Source organism: Mastomys coucha, unplaced genomic scaffold, assembly GCF_008632895.1.
Source record: "Mastomys coucha isolate ucsf_1 unplaced genomic scaffold, UCSF_Mcou_1 pScaffold18, whole genome shotgun sequence".
Lineage (NCBI taxonomy): Eukaryota > Metazoa > Chordata > Mammalia > Rodentia > Muridae > Mastomys > Mastomys coucha.
The window spans coordinates 55,577,076-55,585,622 of record NW_022196900.1 but is presented as its reverse complement, the minus strand read 5'-3'; the positions used below and the strand labels follow the sequence as shown (position 1 = coordinate 55,585,622).

Genomic DNA, 8,547 nt, shown 5'->3' with positions numbered 1-8,547 from the left:
GGAAATATGGGCATCCCCTGAGTGCCTACATGAAACTACTTCTGTTCTCTTTGCTTTCCCCTGTGCTTCTGAGGTACCTTTATTCATCATTCACAATTCATTATAATAGGAAAGATGGCAGAATACAGGACATCTCTCCTGTGGTCCTGTTCATAAAACACTTAAACAGATTTGAGTTACAGCTCAAAATGTCATCCACTTCATTTATTACAATTATGCTCAGTTATTGAATCAGATCTTTAAAGTCTAGAATATGATTAATTTTGCCTTCCTCTTAAGTTATCTATGTGTTGTTTACTCAGACTGTAGTGAAAGGTCATTCAGAATATACCCATAGCTTTCACAGGAAGTTGATCTTCTAGGCCAAGTGAAGCCTGCATACATCCAGTCTCTTCATATTGAAAAATCTTTTTCTCACAGAGGATTCATGGATAGTCATTTTAATTGTTCATCTAGCCGTACCAGGTGTAAAGTCATAATAGCAGCACACACAGGCTCACAGTTGTTTCTGGGGATTCTGTGAATGGGAAATTTATCTAGTATCCTTTATCCCAGGCTGTGGTTTTTGGACTTCCCTCACTAAAACCAGGTCTGAGATGAACAACTTCTTAGGAGGAATTTTTGATTGGTTCATGATTTGGAAGATTTCAGCCTGTGGTCATTTGGCCAATAGGTCTGAGGCTAAAGTGACACACAACATTGTCTTAGAAGTGTTAGGCTGAAGACTGAAGTTACCACATCACTGCCTGAAAGAAAGGAAAGGACGTTACTCATTTGCTGCTATCCCATTTGTGACATGACTCAAATGACCTACATTTAGCATATACCCATTTAACTTCCTACCACTTCCCAACAGTGCCACAGTCAAGCCAGAAACTGAATTGTCTACTGTTTTATTGCTGTGAGTGGATGCCATGACCAAGGAAATTTTTATAAGAGAAATCATTTAATTGGTGACTTGGTTCCAGATTCATGAGATTAGTTCATGATCATTATCGCAAGAAGTAGATAGCTATTGTGCTGTAGGATTATCTGAGAACTTTACACCCTGATCCATAGACATAGTGAGAGGAAGGTAAACAGAGACAGACAGAGACAGACAGACAGACAGAGACAAAGTAAGACAGACAGAGAGAGACAAAGAATCTGAATCAGAGACAGAGACAGAGAGAGACACACACCCAGAGAAGGGAGCACTGGTGGAGTTTTTGAAAGCTCAAAACCTACTTCCAATGACACACCTCTTCCAACAAGTACATATCTCCAAATTCTTAAAACTCTCTGCTTCACCTGCTTGCCTTGTGGGACTGAGCAACTGCTAGATCCTTGAACTTCTATTCACAGCTGCTGCTGATCATTGTTGGGAATTGGACTACAGAATAGCTGGAGAAAACCATCAAAGGTAGATTACTGAAAGTGAAGCCTAAATATTTAGGAGGACATGCTAAAAGGCATTAAACATATATACGGGCCTATGAAAACAGTGTCAATCCATCATCTCTGCAGAGATAGAAAGACCCTCTGGTGACGTTGTAAGGCAGGACCAGCCAGGAGAAACAGGTCTTAGAAGTGGCAGGGAAGTCATTGCAGGATCCTTTCTACCTCCCTCTTCACTTAGGAGGTACTGCAGATCCACAGCCCTCTCTGCCCCTTCCCTGCAAGTGGAGAGTCTGTCTCCAGGATTTGTTCTGACACCAGGACTCAGAAGGGACAACTGATCCACAGCCCACTGCACACAGGTCTTACTAGAGAAGAGCTGATATCCCAGAAGTGCTGACACAGACTTACAGACACACAGGAGGAACGAACTCCAGACAGAGACAGCAAGAACATCTAACACCAGAGATCAACAGATGGAGAAAGGCAAATACAAGAATCTTTCCAACACAAATCAAGACTACTTGGCTTCATCAGAACCTAGAACTCCCACCACAGCAAGTCCTGGATATCCCAAAATACCAGAAAAGCAAGATATGGATCTAAAATCATATCTCACGATGGTGATAGAAGAAATTAAGAAGAGCATGAATAACTCCCTTAAAGAAATACAGGAGAACACAAATAAACAGGTTCAAGCCCTTAAAGAGGAAACACAAAAATCCCTTAAAGAATTACAGGAAAGCACAACAAAACAGGTGAAGGAATTGAACAAAACCATACAGAAACTAAAAATTGAAGTAGAAAAAGTTAAGAAATCACAGAGAGACAACCTGGATGTAGAAATCCTAGGAAAGAAGTCAGGAACCATAGATGCAAGCATCACCAACAGAATACAAGAGATAGGAGAATCTCAGGTGCAGAATATACCATAGAAAACATTGACAAAACAGTCAAAGAAAACACAAAATGCCATAAGCTCCTAATCCAAAACATCCCGGAAGTCCAGGACACAATGAGAAGACCAAACCTAAGGATAATAGGCATAGAAGAGAGTGAAGACCTCCAACTTAAAGGGCCAGTAAATATCTTCAACAAAATTATAGAAGAAACTTTCCAAACCTAAAGAAAGAGATGCCCATGAACATGCAAGAAGCCAATAGAACTCCAAATAGTCTGGACCAGAAAAGAAATTTCTTTTTTTTTTTTTTTTTTTTACAAGACCTTTTTTTTTTTTTTTAAGATTTATTTATTATTATAAATGAGTACACAGAAGAAGGTGTCAGATTGTCAGATTTCATTATGGGTGGTTGTGAGCCACCATGTGGTTGCTGGGATTTGAACTCATGACCTTCAGAAGAGCAGTCAGTGCTCTTACCCGCTGAGCCATCTCACCAGCCCAAGAAATTTCTTCTGCCACATAATAGTCAAATCACCAAGTGCACAAAACAAAGAAAAAATATTAAAAGCAGTGAGGGAAAAAGGTCAAGTGACATATAAAGGCAAAATTACACCAGACTTCTCACCAGAGACTATGAAAGCCCAAAGATCCTGGGTTAATGTCTTACAGACCTTAAGAGAACACAAATGCCAGCCCAGGCTAGTATACCCAGCAAAACTCTCAATTACCATAGACGGAGAAACCAAAATATTCCATGACAAAACCAAATTTACACAATATATTTCCACAAATCCAGCCCTTCAAAGGGTAATAAATGGAAAACTTTAACACAAGGAGTGAAACTACGTCCTAGAAAAAGCAAAAAAGTAATTTTCCAACAAAATTAAAAGAAGAGAGCCACATGAATAGATTTCCAACTCTAACAACAAAAATAAAAGGAAACAACAATTACAGTTCCTTAATATCTATTAATATCAATGGACTCAATTCCCCAATAAAAAGACATAGACAATCAGACTAGGTATGTAACAGGACCCAACATTTTGTTGCATACAGGAAACCCATTTCAGTGAGAAAGACAGACACTACCTCAGAATAAAAGGATGGAAAACAATTCTCCAAGCCAATGGTCCCAAGAAAAAAGCTGGAGTAGCCATTTGAATATCAAAAAAAAAATCAACTTTTTTTCAACTAAAGTGATCAAAAAAGATAAGGAGGGACATGTCATATTCATCAAAGGTATGGTCTACCAAGAGGAACTTTCAATTCTGAACCTCTATACTCCAAATGCAAGGGCATCTACTTTCATACAAGAAACTTTACTAAAGCTCGAAGCACACATTGCACCACACACAATAATAGTGGGAGATTTCAACACCCCACTCTCTGCAATGCACATATCATGGAAACAGAAACTAAACAAAGACACAGTGAGACTAACAGAAGTTATGAAACAGATGGATTTAACAGATATCTATAGAACTTTTTATCCTAAAACAAACAGATATAACTTCTTCTCAGCACCTCATGGTACCTTCTCCAAAACTGACTACATAATAGGTCACATATCAGGCCTCAACAGATACAAGAAGATTGAAATAATTCCTGGCATCCTATCAGATCACCATGGACTAAGGTTGCTCCACAAGAAACAATAGAATGCCCACATACACATGGAAGCTCAACAACACTATACTCAGTGATAACTTGGTCAAGGAAGAAACAACGAAAGAAGTTAAAGATTTCTAAAGTTTAATGAAAATGAAGCCACAACATACCCCAAATTATGGGACACAATGAAAGCAGTCCTAAGAGGGAAACTCATACCTTTAAGTGCCTCCAAAAAGAAACAGGAGAGAGCATATACCAGCAATTTGACAGCATATCTGAAAGCTCTAGAACAAAAAGAAGCAAATTCACCCAAAAGGAGTCAAAGGCAGGACATAATCAAACTCAAGGTTGAAATCAACCAAATAGAAACAAAAAGGACTACACAGAAAAATCAACCAAACCAGGAGATGGTTCTTTGAGAAAATCAACAAAATAGATAAACCCTTAGCCCGACTAACTAGAGGGCACAGAAACATTATCCTAATTAACAAGATCAGAAATGAAAAAGGAGACATGACAACAGACACTGAGGAAATCCAAAAAAATCATGAGAGCCTACTACAAAAGCCTATACCCAACAAAACTGAAAAACATGGATAAAATGGACAATTATCTTGACAGATATCAGGTACCAAAGTTAAATCAAGATCAAATCAATGATATAAGCAGTCCCATATCGACTAATGAAATAGAAACAGTCATTAATAATTTCCCAACCAAAAAAAGCCCAGGGCCAGATGGGTTTAGTGCAGAGTTTTCTTATACCTTCTAAGAAGACCTAATAACAATACGCCTCAAACTACTCTACAAAATAGAAACAGAAGGTACTCTACAGAATTTGTTCTATGAAGGCACAATTACTCTGATACCTAAACTACACAAAGACATTACAAACAAAGAAAACTTCAGACCAACTTCCCTAATGAATATCGATGCAAAAATGCTCAATAAAATTCTTGCAAACTGAATCTTAGAACACATCAAAACGATCATCATGATCAACTAGGCTTCATCCCAGGGATGCAAGGATGGTTCAATATTAGGAAATCCATCAATGCAATTCACTATATAAACAAATTCAAAGAAAAAACGATATGATCATCTATTAGATGCTGAGAAATCATTTGACAAAATCCAGCATCCCTTCATGATAAAAGTCTTGGAAAGATCAGGAATTCAAGACTTAAACACAGTAAAAGGAATATACAGCAAACCAGTAGCTAACATCAAACTAAATGGAGAGAAACTTGAAGCAATCCCAATAAAATCAGGGACTAGAAAAGGCTGCCCACTTTCTCCCTACCTATTCAATATTGTACTTGAAGTCCTAGCCAGAGCAATTAGACAACAAAAGAAGATCAAAGGGATAGGAATTGGAAAGGAAGAAGTCAAATTATCACTATTTGCTGATGATATGATAGTATACTTAAGTGACCCCAAAAATTCCACCAGAGAGCTCCTGGTGAAGTCTGATAAACAACTTCAGCAAAGTAGCTAGATATAAAATTAACTCAAGTAAATCAGTGGCCTTCTTCTACACAAAGGATAAACATGCTGAGAAAGAAATTAGGGAAACAATACCCTTCACAATAGTCAAAAATAATACAAAACACCTTGATGTGACTCTAACTAAGCAAGTAAAAGATCTGTTTGACAAAAATTCAAGTCTCTGAAGAAGGAAATTGAAGAAGATCTTAGAAGATGGAAAGATCTCCCATGCTCCTACATTGGCAGGAATAACATAATAAAAATGGCCATCTTGCCAAAAGCAATCTACAGATTCAATGCAATCCCCATCAAAATTCCAACTTAATTCTTCACAGACTTAGAGCAACTTGCAAATTCATCTGGAAACCTTGGAAACAAAAAACCTTGGAGAGGGAAAACTATTCTCAACAATTAAGGAACCTCTGGTGGAATCACCATCCGGGACCTTAAGCTGTACTACAGAGCAATTGTGATAAAAACTGCATGGTATTGGTACAGTGACAGGCAGGTAGATCAATGGAATAGAATTGAAAACCCAGAAATGAACCCACAAACCTATGGCCATTTGATCTCTGACAAAAGAGCTAAAACGATTGAGTGGAAAAAAGATAGCATTTTCAACAAATGGTGATGGCTCAACTGGCTGTGACCATGTAGAAGAATGCAAATAAATCCATTCCAGTCTCCTTGTACAAAGCTCAAGTCCAAGTGGATCAAGGACCTCCACATCAAACCAGATACACTGAAACTAATAGGAAAGAAAGTGGTGAAGAGCCTCGAGCACATAGGCACAGGGGAAATTTTCCTGAACAGAACACCAATAGCTTATGCTCTAAGATCAAGAATTGAAAGTAGAAACTCAAAATTGCAAAGCTTCTGTAAGGCAAAAGCCAGTCAATAGGACAAAACGGTAACCAACAAACTGGGAAAAGATCTTTACCAATCCTATATCTGATAGAGGGGCTAATATCCAATATATACAAAGAACTCAAGAAGTTAGACTTCAGAGTTAGAGTTCAGAGAACTATTAAAAAAATGGGATACAGAGCTAAACAAAGATTTCTCAACTGACGAATACTGAATGCCTGAGAATCACCTAGAGAAATGTTCAACATCCTTAGTCATCAGGGAAATGCAAATCAAAATAACCCTGAGATTCCACCTCACACCAGTCAGAATGGCTAGGATAAAAATCTGAGGTGACAGCAGATGCTGGCGAGGTTGTGGAGAAAGAGGAACACTCCTCCATTGCTGATAGGACTGCAAGCTGATACAATCACTCTGGAAATCAGTTTGGAGGTTCCTCCAGAAATTGGACATACTACTACTACTCCTGGGCATATACCCAGAAGATGCTCCAACATCTAAGAAGGACACATGCTCCACTATGTTCATAGCAGCCTTATTTATAATAGCCAGAAACTGCAAACAACCCAGATGTCCCTCAACAGAGGAATGGATACAGAAGTTGTGGTACATCTACACAATGGAGTACTACTCAGCTATTGAAAACAATGAATTTATTAAATTCTTGGGGAAGGGGATGGACCTGGAGAATATCATCCTGAGTGAGGTAACCCAATCACAAAAGAACACACATGGTATGCATTCTCTGATAAGTGGATATTAGCCCAGAAGATCTGAATATATAAAGTACAAACCACAAACCATAAGAAATTCAAGAAGAAGGAAGTCCAAATTGTGGATACTTAATTCCTTCTTAAAAGGGGTAACAAAATACCCATGGAAGGAGTTATAGAGACTAACTTTGGAACAGAAACTAAAGTAAGGACAATTCAGAGACTGCTCCACCTGGGAATCCTTCCTATATTCAATCATCCTATCTAGACACTATTGTGGATGCCAGCAAATGCTGGATGACAGGATGCCAGTAAGCCTGATATAGCTGTCTCCTGAGAGGCTCTGACAGTAGCAGACTAATACAGAAGTAGAGGCTCACAGCCATCCATTGGACTGAGTACAGGGTCCCCAATGAAGTAGCTAGAGAAAGGACCGGAGGAGCTGATGGGTTTGTTGCCCCTTAGGACAAACAACAATATGAACTAACTAGTACCCTCAGAGTTCACAGGGACTAAAACACCAACCAAAGAGTACACATGGTGGGACTAATGGCTCCAGCAGCACATGTATAGGACAAGATGGCCTAGTTGGTCATCAATGGGAGGAAAGGCCCTTGGTCCTGTGAAGGTTCTATGCCCCAGTGTAGGGAAATGCCAGGGCAAGTAAGCAGTAGGGTTGGGGGGATGGAACAGGGGTTTGTTTTAGTATTTGTTTTTTATTTTCTTTTATTTATTTTCCTTTTATTTTTGGAGGGGAACCTGGGAAAGGAGATACTGTAAATTAAGAAAACATCTAAAAAAGAAAGAGATAGAAAGAATGCATAGAGTTAGAATGGGGGACAAGAAGAAGATCTAGGAGGAGATGAAGAAAGGGAAAACATCAGAATCTTTTTTTTGAAATTAACATGTTCAATGAAATTAAAAATCAATTAGAAAAACAAACACTTTCACTCCATGGATACTACACATTTATATTTACGAGCCTATGAGAGCCATTCTTTCTCAACCCAACATAGTAAAATCAAAATTACTCATTACTCAGGCTAAGCTTTCAGTCACATGCTCCATACTGAAACACAAGTCTCCACCTGCCCAGCCATACTCAAGGACAAAGAGACTCTTTCACATTATTGCCAAATGAGGAAGGATTAGCTTCATGACAAGGGCAGGTTCAGGCACAGTCACAGAGAGGGTTTTTGATAGGTGTTGTCCTTAACCCTGAATCCTGACTTTGTTTTTATGATATGTGGACTCTTACAGGAGAATCTTCGAATAGTGCTAAGTTGATAGTCATAATCATGGCAGGTAACAGGAGCTGCGTGAGAACAGAGATAAATGAAACATGATAGTAAAAAACATAGATGTAATGTAAGATACTGGCATCATAGTAATATGTATATAATGTACTTCTTCAGTCTGCTTTCATGTTACTTTCTCAACACCCTGTATTAGATGGATACATAATGGAAACATGCATCTATAAAAAAAATTCTCAAATATTTAATGTCATTGAAAACCAGTAAAGTTTCTTATACATTAACCCTGCAGAGAAGGACACAGGCTATCGTTCCTGCTACTATGTCCTTGTTG

General features: G+C 38.4%; 1 protein-coding gene across 1 annotated transcript in view; it reads left to right on the top strand.

Annotated features, from left to right (window-relative positions):
- LOC116095729 (cytochrome P450 2J6-like) overlaps positions 1 to 8,547 on the top strand; it is a 76,237-nt gene that overhangs the window by 66,591 nt on the left and 1,099 nt on the right. The gene's annotated exons all lie outside the window — the stretch shown is intronic.